This window comes from Arachis hypogaea, chromosome 18 (genome assembly GCF_003086295.3).
Source record: "Arachis hypogaea cultivar Tifrunner chromosome 18, arahy.Tifrunner.gnm2.J5K5, whole genome shotgun sequence".
In the NCBI taxonomy this organism is placed as follows: Eukaryota; Viridiplantae; Streptophyta; class Magnoliopsida; order Fabales; family Fabaceae; genus Arachis; species Arachis hypogaea.
This window is the reverse complement of record NC_092053.1, coordinates 130426391-130440367: the sequence shown is the minus strand read 5'-3', so window position 1 is coordinate 130440367 and position 13977 is coordinate 130426391.

The following is a 13977-nucleotide window of genomic DNA, read 5'->3' as shown; positions in this document are numbered from 1 at the left end:
GACAGTCCAAGGGTGCAAATTGGACTTGTCGGGTTGTCTGTATAACCAACAGATGAGCTCATTAGCCATACGACAGACATGCATCATATGCATTTGTATGCTTTGCTTGGGTTTGAATTTGTTTTGGTTAGCCTAATTGTTAAACTGTTATTAACTGCTACCTGAACTATTTGCTATAACTGCTACCTAAACCTGTGCTTTTCTTGTCTATTTTGCCTGTATTTGTCCTGGTGTGCTACTTTTGAGAATGAGCTTTGGTGCTGAATTGATGATTGTATTGATTGATTGCGTGGTTGGTTTCTGATTAAGATTTTCTTATAAGAAAAGAAAGGTTTTGGATTTATGGATATTTAAATATTGATTTTCGAAAAGGGTTTTTGGATGACTTGTTGTTGGTTTTTTAAAAGATTCAAAGGACGAACAATAATCACTGAGCTTAAAAATGGATTTCTCTTTAAATATCTTATTATGACAATTCTGAAACTCTGTGGTGAGATCGTATGGTTAGGTTCTCATCCCCTACAACTTTATCTTTCTAGGAGATAGATGAAAAAGCTCACGAAGGGTTGTATTGCGTTTCACTTAGTCGATAATGCTTTATTTACTTATCCCTCGCCATCAATATTATATTATGTAAGAGGGATAGAAGTTGTATGATTTGTATGTATATAATATGTATAGGATACTTGAGTAAGAAGTTTTGTACATGTATATGCTTGTCTTGTTTTATTTAAAAAGTAGTCTTTTTCCGGTTTTCAAAAAGAACAATGATACGATTTCGAGTAAAAGGCTCCTATTTTATTATTAAGTATATGAAGTCGTCATAATACTTCTTGCTATCAGAGTAGCATCGCCGGAAGCGTGATATTCTGATAGTGAGGGTGTTACATTATGGTATCAAAGCAGTTCATCCTGATTAGAGCCTTGAAAATGGATTGACTATGCTTCATTGCATACTTTGAGTGTTTGTCAATGTAGTAGGTGTTGTTCGGATAATAAGAATTAGAGCTTTATGTATATGACTGTCTATTGATTAACGCTGTTAGCTTACTGTTGCATATCTGTTGATATTAAGTCTGGGCAACTTAATGTTGATGGTTTATGTGACGGGAAAGTTAATAGGTTATTATAGACAAATTGGAATTGATAAGTAATGGGTAATGTGAGTCATATGGTTAAGGAATGCTAGAGTTCACTTTTCGTGTTTGGTTTCAACTTGTGATTCTTATCTGCGTTGCTTAAGTTGGCATATCGTTCCTTCTTTACTATCCTCATTGAAGTTCCTTGACTCGGATTCCTTCCTTGAACTATAATTTAACCATTTTTCGACCATATTTTATTATTCATCCATAACCTTGCTTGATTGTATTCTTGAGAGTATGCTTGCGTTTTTTTTTAATATATATTCGTCTTTATTATTAATTATACTCTTCTTCATGAATCTTGAGCTCATTGATATGATCTTGAACCTGTTTTGGTGTGATGCATCATTCCTTACCGTCTATTTTTAAAATTCTTGTTTTGGGATTGAAAAAGTTTAGAATTGACTATTTTTCCTGTCTTATTCTGTTCCACAATCATCCTTTGAACTTTTGATGAGACCCCTTTTAATTTAGCATATACTTCCCTACATGAATTCAAAAAAAATTTCTTATATGTTTAGATCTGTTTATCTGTAATGTTTCACCTATTCTTTTATAGATATGTGAAAACAATTTCTACCTTAGATTTCCTTCTTTGACTACAACTCGATTTACTTTTAACTTTATCACAATTTTTATACGTATTCTTATGTGATTTCGCACCTGAGTATGTTTCAAGACTCTCGAGGAAATATTTTTGCTCATAGCTTAATTAAGTTCTATTTTATAAACCTTGCATATCTTATTTTAATTTGAGATGTTTTGATGCAATACCTTTAGTATTTCTTTCGAAAAGTGAATTCATTCCTTTTTGAGTTTATCCATTCCTTGTGAACGCTAGCATTGACTTTTAGTATTCTTTTTGACCCAGCTTAGATTCGGTTCAAAAGAGTGTACTGTTCTTCTTCTTGATTGTTCCTACCGAAGTTCTTAGATTCAAATTCCTTCTTAAGATTATAGCTTGATTCTCTAACGACTTTATTGCAGTTCTTACGAATATCCTTATTTGATTATGTATTTAGATATTCTTTAGAGAAAGGTTTTTATCTCTTTCCAGTTAGTTTTTGTTTGGTAAACTTCACCTAATTTATTTTTAATTTGAATTTGGTTTAGCATACTACATTGTTTATCTATTGTTGTTCTTTTAAAAAAATGTCGGGCTCATGTCTTTCTTCTTATGAATAGACCGATTCCTTTTTTAAGCTTTTCATTTATGTGGATGTCATATTTGATTCTGTTTTTAATTACTCTCTTATTTTTTTTGAACGTCGCCATTAGTCTTAGTTTTCCATTTCTTGTGAATCTCATACTCATCCGAGTCAACTTGAATTTGTTTCCATCTAATGTACCATTTGTCCTTTTATTCATCTTTCTTTAGTCAAAAGTTCTTTCTTGAGAATTATCTATTGATTGAGTTGTCTTCCTGGCGCGTTTTGTATTCCTTTGGACCAATTGGAAGCTCGTTTGATAATCCATGCCTAGTGAGTTCTTGTTTGAATTCCCTTGATTTAAAGATCCTTTCTTCCATGGGCTAATTTCCTTTTAAGTGCATCGTAATCTTCTTAAATGATTCTTGCGAGGTGGTTATTCCAAGTATACTTTCAGAATTTTGTTTTGAACCATTTTGAAAAGTTTTGAATTCTTTTGAAGAAATTTAAGTTTTGAATCAACTTTTTTTAAGTTGTTGAGTTCCTTCTTAACTATGAAGCACAGACACGGATACAGACACGAGACACGATACGACACGCAACACGGCGACACGCAAATTCTAAAAAGTTGTCAGACACGGGGACACGCATATATTAATAATATAATATATTTAAATAGAGATATGTCTTAATAGAGATATTTTCAAAAACAACCATATGATATGCATTTTTTCCTAAAGTGTATAGGTATTCAAAAGATAAAATTCTAAACTCTTATGTCTTAATAGAGATAGTAAGAATTTTGTACATCATATGTACACCAAAAAAAAGTTATCTAAAGTCATTATTTCTCCATCATATATGGTTGATATCTTCATCATTAGAAAAAGTCACTCTTTCCAACTCCGGTTCATCAAGAGAAAGGTGAGCAACTTCAAGAACACTATTTTCTTCATCAATTGGTGAAAAAGCATCTCCAGCAATATCCCACATCATAGTTTCTCCTTTATTGTATTATGGAGTTTTTCTTAAAAGAAGACGAAGATTAGTGTGGACAAATACTAAATTTTCTGCATGTTTAGGCTTCAACTTGTTTCTTTTTAGGGAATGGATAAAAGAATATGTGCTCCAATTCCTTTCACAACAAGAAGATGAAGATGGTTGCCCTAGTAGCCTAAGAGCAATTGGTTGAAGAAATTTTGCTTTACCACCATGAATTAGCCATCAAGACTTTGCATCAACTATGCCTTTATCATTCAAAGAGTCATAATCTTCAAAGACACCTCTACCATCAGAAAAGCTTGCAAATTCAATGTTTACCTTTCTCCTCTCTTCTTCATTAGGAAAATACCTCTTCAAGCATTTAACTCTCTCATTAGTGATCTCAATATCTTGATGAGGAGAAAATCGTGTAGGATATTCTCTCAACCATTGGTGGCTATAATACCTATATAATTAGTGTTTAAGCATAAATTAATAATGATTCAATTATCTTCACTTATAAATAAAAGTTATAAACAATAAATGTAAAAAGTTACCTTGGATTCAATGAATGTGCTAAACAATGAAGATGTGTGCTACTTTACGTCCATCTTTGAACTAATATTGAGTGCACAACATTGTAGAAGGACGATGACTCTTGTTCATCTTTTCTTTCATAGAGATATATAGCACTTTTTACTTTCTTGATCATTGAATCCCACATCTCATGGACCAAATGAAGAGTATGTGCATGTGTCTGTACTTCTTAAAACATCATAAATAGGATTTGTGAAAGCAAGAATATAATCAATTTTTTGCCACCAATTTCACTCAAAAACTTTTCTATAACAAACTCAGCTTTGCCAATATTATCTTCCTTGTATGAAGACCACTTCTCACTTATAACCATCTCTTTGAAGCCTTGCTTTAACAACCTAAATCTTTTGAGCATCACAATAGTAGAAGCAAATCGAGTAGGAGCAACATTAAGCAACTTCAATGTATTAAATTCATTGAAAATAGATAACCTCATATGATGATTAACAATAAAATTTTTTATAAAAGAAGCATCATCAGCAATTTGAGTAATCCATGAGCATTCTTGATAGAAAAAATTATTCTTCTCTGTATTCTTAGCTGCACAAATGTCCTTTAAAGCAAGGTTGATAGTATGAACAACACAAGGAGTCCAAAAAATAGATGAAAATTCAGCTTCAATCAATAAACCAGCTGCTTTACAAACCGACGCATTATCAGTCACAATCTGCACTACATTTGAGAGACCGACTTCTCTTATCACATCTCTTATTTGCTTTGCAACATAATCCTTGTCTTTGATCTCATCTGAACAATCTACAGCTTTCAAAAACATAGGCCCACTTTCAGTTACAGCCATAAAATTAAGAAGAGGCCTCCTTTGCGGATCACTCCATCCATCACTTACAATGCTCAGTCCCTTTCCACTCCATGAATTCTTAGTAGGTTCTAACATTCTCTCCACATGTTGCTTCTCTTTCTCAAGCAAAGTTGTCCTCAATTTATTATATCCAGGAGGAATATAACCATCAATATAGTTATTGGCAGCATAAGAAAAAACTTTGACAAAATACGAATTTTTTGCTAGATGAAAAGGTAATCCAGATGAAAAAAACATTCTAGCAATATGTAAATCTAGAGTCTCCCTTGCATTCACATTAAGAGCTTTCTCTAAAGGTCCAGTAGCTCTTCTTTTTCTTGAATCAAGTTCACTTGCATTAGATAAGGGTGGAAGAGGAATTGACTTAGCCTTTTTACTTTCATGCAACAATGTACTTTCAATATCAAGTTTCTTAAGTTCTTCAAGCTTTGTTGATGTAACTTTTGCACAAAATCTAATTCCTTTTCCTGAAATCTTCAATAAATGTGCTCTTACTCTAGTATAAGAACCACTGAATAAAACCTTGCAAAATTTACATTGAAATTCAAGATTTTCGTCCCCTTCAATTTTATCTTTCTTTGTTACAAATTTCCATAAAGGCTTATCAACACTTTCTTCAAAATTGTTTTGAACACTCTCTGAACTCATCTCTCACAACCCTACAATAATTTAAGAACCAAAATTACTTTTTACAATTCAATTTCTTGAGCAAAATAGAACTAAAAAAAGCATAAAGAGAAAACAAAACCAAAGAAAATTATTATATAATACTAAACATTTGTGTAAGCTGAGTTCATTCCCAGCTATTATTGTTTAATGTTTACTAAAAAAGAAACAGATAAAAACATATTATAAGAGGTGCGAATTGCCAAAGACCACAACAAAACCTTAACAAATAATCTTTCAATATGAACATGATTACTAAGAAGAGAAAGATAACCTAAAGTTATGAATCAGGATTACCATTAGAACCATGATATATATAATAACGGAATATACATAAATGCATATAGAACAAATTATAGACAAATTGTTATCTAGAGTCTAGACATTTACACTAAAACTCAAAATAAATTGATTTCTAGAAATCTTACAAGTCACTGCCATATTCCTCTTCATATACATAAGTGCTGAATACTGGCCTCATCGGTCCCTTAGCCTTTGAACTAGAGCCACCACCACCGCAACTCTTGCTCCACTTCTCACTATTGAAGCAATTAAACCAGCCACGTCACTTCTATCATCTTTAGGTCCTAACTCCTAACCTATCAGGAAGTGAGACTAGCTCCTTTTCTAAACCATCAAGACTCAAGAGTAACCTTACCATCAATCCAGTTTTTTTCCTCTTGTTTTTCTTCTATCAATTCTATGCCTTTCTATTACTTTCTAGTTTCTAATCTTCTCATAGCAGCAGTAAAAAATTATGAAAGAAGTATCAAATAATACCTAATTCCAGAAGCACAAAACAAAATAAACCAAAACTAAACCAAGAAGATGCACAGAACAAAATAGAAATCCAAAATCAAATGGAAGCACAAAATTGACAAAACAAATCAGAACCAAAGAGAAGCACAGAAGCCAGAGAAAAATAGAAATACAGAACCAGAAAATTGATGGATGAAAAAAAAAATATTCTCCCTTACTTGAAATGGAGGATGCAGGAGAGCACGACGGAAGAGCACGAGAGTAGGGCAATGGTCACGGTAGAAGTAGCGACCGGGGAGGTGGCGAACACGGCAGCAAGTAGTGACTGGAGAAGCAATGATCGGTAGTGAACAGCGATGACAAGCACCGCAGAAGAAGTGGCGGCAGTGAAGAGGAGATGCTGAGATTAAGAGTGAGTGGGTGTGGAGAGAGATGATGAACATTCACGGCAGTGATGACCGGAGGTGGCAGCGATGGCTGGAGGTGGCGGTAGATTGGCGGTGAGGAGAGGGTGAGTGGGTGTGGAGCCACGGAGCCAGAGACGGGCTTGGGAGTGGAGGTGAAAGGTTAGGTTTTTAACTTTTGTTAAAGTGAAGGGTGAAACTGATGAGGAGAGCTTTCCAAAATATCATTGGGCCGTGTCGGGCCGTGTCTGGGCTGTGTCTGGGCCGTGTCCGGCTGGTTTTTTTGTTTTTTGGACAGGACACGTTTGGACATGGGAGACACGCGTGTCGGATGAGTGTCTCCGTGCGTCGTGTCCGAAATGTGTCCGACACGCCGACACAGCAATTAAACAAAGTGTCCGTGCTTCATAGCTTCTTAAGCTTTTCATTTCTATGAGTGACATGCTTTATGAATCCTAATTAAAATCCTTTCATTTAAGTTTCTTTCTTGAAATGTGTTGGTTTCCTTCTTAGTACATCTTAATATTATTGAACATCCTTATAAGGTTGTGATTTCAAGTATATTATTGGAGTTTTGTTTTAAACCTCTTTAAACAAGTTTTGATTTATTATTATGCAACTTTGTCCTTGACTTTGCATTTCTTTACTTGAGCAGTGCCTCTCTTTGATGTGATTTGAACTTGTTTTGGTGCGATATAACCGTCTATTGAAGTTTTAATAAAATCTCTTTCAATTCAGCCTACACTCCTTTACCTTATACTCTAAAAATTTATGTATGTGATTTAAACCTGTTCAATTGTAATGCATCATTTTTTCTTTTATGAGCAAAACTTTATCTCAGATTTCCTTCCAACAAGATCGCAATTTTCATGCAAGCTTGAAAAAGAAGAGAAAATACAATTTTGCTCTTAGCCAAATTAATCTTTCCATTTACAAACTTTGTGTAATCTATTTTCACTTGAATTTATATTGAAATAATGCCACATTTACGCTTTTATTAATCTTTTGAAGGATGTTTGTTACTCATTTTCTCTTTCAGAACATGAAATGATTTTTCCTTAAGTTTTTCATTCTTTATGAACAATGTATTCGAGAGTATCCTTAAATCATACTCTTGAGTTCTGTGAATTTTGTCTTTGGTTTTGGATATTCTTATTTTGTAAACCTCATATTTACTTGACTCAGCTTGAATTCGTTTCAAAATACTGCATTGTTTTTCATCTTATTGGTCCTATTGAATTCCTTCGATTCAAGAGTTACCCTTAAAATTATCAGTTGATTCTCTTTCCAGCACTCTTTATTGCTTGTTCATATCCTTGTCTACTTGTGATTTCAATAATTCTTTCAAATTCTCGCGAACACGGTCCTTGTTGCTTTTCTTTCTTTTCTATGGTCTATTATCCTTCTGAGTATACTCGAGATTAGTTTTGGTATCTTGTGTGGCCGTTAGACTTAGTAAACGACACACTAGCCCTTTAGGACACGTTTGGTGAACGCAAAAGGGTGAAAATTGTAAGTATACGACGTTGCAGGGAATTGTGGAATCTTGTTTCATGTGAAAGAGTTTTGTTGATGTTAGGTTTGTGAGCATTAAGATTTGCGAAGTGTTTGACGAGGTTGAAAACCCTCGGATGAGTTGTTCGATGAAGTACGATTGAGGATGGTGGAAATAAGTTATGTTGAAGTTTGAATAATTGAATCTCTAAAGTTGGTGTGAGATCAGAGTTCGAACGTTAAGCACGTTGTTTTAACCTTAACATATTTTATAACCTTTTGCCGCCTTGCTTTACCATCACATGTTTGAAATATATCATCTTGTACATCAAGCCTATCTTGTAACTTCTGTTTCGCATCACACCTATACCCTTTATACCTTTATGCCATATGAAAATCCTGGTATTTGAAACTATATGTATATATATACTGAGAACTTTTTGCTTTTTCTTTAAATGCATTCAAGAGTGAAGTGATATGAAATCTCTTTTATTTGTATCAATTTTCGAGGACGAAAATTTTTATAAGGTGGATAGGATGTAAGACCCAAAATTTTCATAAGAAAAATATTATTATGAGTTAATTTTAATTTATTTATTCATAAAAGATTTTATTAAAAATTTTACTTAATCTCATAATTATTGAATAATTTTCTATATTTAAATTATACAATTTAATAGTTGTAAAAGAATAAGAATTTTATATGATTTAATTTAAATAATTAAGATTTTAGAATTTAATACTTTAATTTTTATAAACAGAAAATAAATTATATTATCTCTAATTTTAAATTATAATACTTGATCAAAAACTGATTAGCAATCGATAATTAAGTAATATTTTTCTAATATAATTTTAAGAAATCAAATAAGATTTCAAATTAATACTCCATGCCCCAATTTATTAAAATTATCAAACCCTAATTAACCCAAATATCCCCAAATTTAACTTTAATCCTAATTTTACCCTAACCCCTGCCCATACTCACATCACCGCCACTCACCTTTTTCCCCCTAACCCTACTGCCATTCCCCTTCGCCTCTTCCTCTATACACACACAAATCCAACATTTAGCATAATTCAGAAAAGAAAAAACCAAAGAAAGAAAGGTAACCAACAGAGGAGAAGAGAGAAAGATAAGCGGAGAGGGAGAAGAGGGAGAAGGGAGCGCCGGTGGAAGAAGAAGACGCGCCAAAGCTGGTGGGCCGTGCCGCCGCTGTTGCCGCGCCCTGCTCGGCCGTCGTCGCCGTTCTGTTAAGCCGCTGCCATCCCCGAGCTTGCCACCGTTGCCTTTGTTGCCGAGCAAGAGGAGGGAAGCTCACCGCGTCGCAGTCATCGCTCCCACCACGTCGCGCCGCCGCTAGTTTACCTTGGAGCCGCCGTCGAAGCAGAGCCGCGGAGATAGACGAGTTCGCGTAGGGAAGAGAGAAATGCGTCTGAGAGAGAGAACGAGCACAAGAGGAAGGAGACGACCATTCTCATCGCTGCTAGAGGTTCCGCCGCCGTCATTGGTGCCAACCGAAGTCACCGCTGTCTTTGCAGCTTTTTCCCAGCTGTTTTGGTTCTGGTCCTACGGCAACTCGCCAATGTCCTTACTCATTTCTGACATCTGTGCAGCCTTCGCTAGAGCTCCTCGTCGCCGGAGAAACACTTCCGGAACTGTTCAAATCCGCTGGTAACACTACCTTGGTACCAATCTGGTTTTTGGCTTTTCCTTTCTTGAATTTATCTTGCATCTATTTTGTTCTGTTGTTCTGATTATGAGCTTTTGCTTTAACTTGGAATTTCCAGTACCATTCTTGTTGCGCTCCGATCGATTTAAATCCACCGCTTTTCTTGGTGTTGTGGTCATTGTCGTTATAATGGGGAGTTATTGTTGTTGCTACTGTTGCAGTTCTGGTTGCTGCAGTTTCGATTTCTATGAGTTTCAATACTAAGGTAGGGATTTTCTTAAAATTTATTTTATCTTATAGAGTTGTTATAAATAGATATTAATATGAGAAACATATGTCTGTGATTATGATTGTCTTATAAATGTGATTTTTTGCTATACTGAATGACTGATTGCTTGATTGCTTGAGTGGTGTGATTGTTGAAAAGAAATTAGTTTGAAAAGAATGAGTGCATATCGGACCAATCTTCATTCTTAGGTCCAGTCAAGACCTCACCATGTGCATGACCTAGGTCCCGCTCTTGATGAGGCACACCCTGACTCAAACCAAACTGTCTTCTCAACCTATCAGACGCATGTCACTCAATGCATTCAAAAGAGATCAGCGGTACGATTGCACTCCAAATAACCGAGTGGTGGCGGATGTCAGCCGGAATCACACCTGCCTCAATGCGATCAACTGCATAAGCCTCCCAAACAAACTGAACACATTGAAGTTAACAGAGGATTACACACCAGATAATAATACGGCTAATAAAAAATATAAAGCAATTGAATATCACATACCTATCCTTCCTGCAGATCGTCCAATAACCTCCTAAAGTGAGCAAGAGACTGATATATGTAAGGCCGATAATCACGCTCCCAATTATGCCAGCTGACATCAGAAAGCCCGTTATATAAATATTTATCATAAAAGTCTCAACTAAAATGTGATGCACTTATTCAAAGCAGATGATGATTGAACTTACCTGTTTGCAAGCGGAAAGACTCGAGGATTGTCGGGAATTGGCGAGAGAAATGGTAAACGAATCCAAGCTCAGGTAAGCAGAAGGGTCAGTGGACCATCAATCTCCTTGTAGTCGACACGAGTTGCCCTACACAATGCTCTATACAAGTGTGCCAAACATGCCGAACCCCAACTAAATTCTCTGATCCCGCCGAAGTTACGGAGCAACAGCAGAAATTTCCAGTGCATTGCTGTCCTAGACTTGTCCCCAAATAGAATGGTCCCAAATAATAATATTATGTGACACTTTACATACCTCTAAATCGGAATATCATTATCTAAGATTAAATGATCCTTCAGTCTCCGAAACCATGTCAACTTTACAAAGCTTCCTCTACATTCTGTCCTCCTGGGTGCAACATAAAAATGATGGAGGCATTCGACCTCTAATGCCTTATAACTACTCAGAGTCGGTCCTGTAACTGGAATACCATTTGTCGGAAGGCCAAGAATTATCGCCACATCCTCCAATGTCGCGACACACTCACTAATTGAAAAATGGAACGTATGATTCTCGGGCCGCCATCTCTCGATCAGAGCATTAACCAATGTCGAATGACATTGGACAACTCTGATCTAGGAAACGTGATAAAATTCGGTCTCCCACAAATACCCCTCCACAATTGGATTATATGGATCCGGTGGCAAATAATGATCACATATTAACATTTATAAACCCTACAAAACATAGACATATATCACATTAATCAAATATAATCATACTTAATTAGCATACAATATTTAACATTCTTCCATTCTCATTATCACATAAGCAATATAACATAATTAATAAACTTTAAATGAATCTAAAATATACATCCATTTATTATCATTACATCCATTAAAACTATATTTCTAATATCTAAATCCTATTTATTTCTTAATAACAATTTCCATTCGTTTAGTTATAACATCATAACTAGAATGTTAAACTTAAATAAATTTAAAATTAAATCTAATTATTATTAGTCGAGGACATTAAAAATATATATTCTAATATCTAAACTAAATCCTATTTGATTTATAATAATAATTATTAATACCTAATTTATATTTATATAACTCTTCCTCATTTTTATTATTATTATTATTATTATTATTATTATTATTATTATTATTATTATTATTATTATTATTATTATCACTGTACGGGCACAAATCATTTTTAACAATCGTACATAATCTATTCTATTAACTAAACTTATTGTTCCTAACGTAATTAACTACCTAAACTAGGTTAAATTAATAAACTAAACCTAAATTAACGGTCACCAGAAATAATAATAATAATAATAATAATAATAATAATAATAATAATAATATATCTCAGTTAGGCAAATAATTTATGTTATTTACTTCACTCATTATACTTAAACAACTTCAACACTTTAACTAACTAACAACATACACTAATTAAATATTCAAATAACATGTTTATAATAACAATTAACTTAACTTAATTATTTTATTAAAATAAATAATTTAATAAAAAAACTTTATATAATTAAGATGATCAAGATAATTAACAATGTGTAACTTTGAATAATTTATATCTTTTATTTTTCACCTCCTTGACATTATTTATTTTTGTCTCCCCTCCTTGCGTTTCTTAATTTTTGCTGGAACTTCAATAGAAAAAAGGGAAGGAAGAATGTGGAATTTGAAAGAGATTGAAGGTTAGTTGAAGGGTGAGAGATGAACAAGTGGGATATTTGAGATAAATAATGGCTAGGGTTTTACCGCATTGAAAAGAGATTTATTGGCTGATATTTACATGTGCGACGCGTGACATTGGTACGCAAATCGGACGGTCCGATTTGTTTACCCTCTACGCCAGTAATCGAATCGTCTAATTACTTTCCCCTAAATCGAATCGTCCGATTTTTTCTACGCAGCCCCACACTAAAGTAAAACATGTCAGACCCCAATAACCAGGTATACACCATACCTAACATCATATTAAAATTAAAAAAATGCAATTCTGTTCTATTTTGTTTACCTTAACATTACTTTTATTGCGGAATTTGCATCTCTGCAACTTAAGTCACAAGTGCTACAGTCTCACGCTTTACAATGGACCAACTCTCTATTACTCTAGCCACAAAACTTGGATTTGATTTGTATTTGTATTTTTCTGTTTTTTTTTTAAAGGAGTTTTAATATTTAAGATTTTGTAAAAAAATAAAGAAATAATAAAAATACAAGAAAATGTTTTTTTTATCTCTTTTTTTTATAATTTAAATAATATAAAATATATTTATTTTTCAAAGTGTTTTATGTATATCATATTTATTGGATAAGAATAAAAACTCACCTCACATACACCTAGCTAATATGTTCGGTTTAAAGCGTTATACGATATAACCAATTTGGGTTGGTCGAATGGTTAGCTCACTCGTCTGTTTAAGCAAGTGTCGGGGAATTCGAATTTCGCCTTATACATGCAGCAACCCGTTGGCCAACGACAAACCCTTAAATGGAGCTCCGATCTGCGATGAACTAGTCTTTGGGGAGTGGATCCTTTCCAGTAAAAAAAATGGATGTTGTCAAGTGTTTAATCTAACCCTTCATTGTTTTTTCTCTCTTATTTAATTTTGGTCTCACTTAGAGAATTAAAGATGAAAGATCACACTTTATTCTCTCAAGTGTTTTTTTTCATTGGAAAGGATCCATTTCCCTAATCTTTGGTCTGTCAAGTTGAAAAATACCATAGACAACCAAAAAAATAAAAATTATACGATATACGTCGCTATAATCAATGTTATAATTAATGATTCTTACTAAATGCAAACATTTTAACCTTCGGTAGTGCAGAATCAAAAACTTTAAATAGGAAGACTAAAGTAAACATAAAATAAATTAAAATTATATTTTGTTAATTTTTTTTATTATGTTATGTTATATTTTATAATATATATATTAAATTAATAATTATATTATATAAAGGTTAATATTTAATTACATATTTTAAGATTTTAATATTTTTTAATTTGTTTGATATAATATTTTACAGAAGTAAATTTTAAAATAATTTTTTTTAATATATACAATTATATAAACTGTAAATTTTTTTTTTATATTTTAAACTTATTTTTCTCTGTCTAGTTCTCCCTTAATTTATTTTTAAGAGTTTTTTTCATTGTGTATAAAAAGAAAATTTGTTTGGACTATTTTAATCTATAAATAGACTAGCTTATTATTTTGTTTGGACTATTTTAATCTATAAATGGATTAGCTTATTATTTTTTTAGTCCAATTCATATTAATTACAAGTTTATTACATAT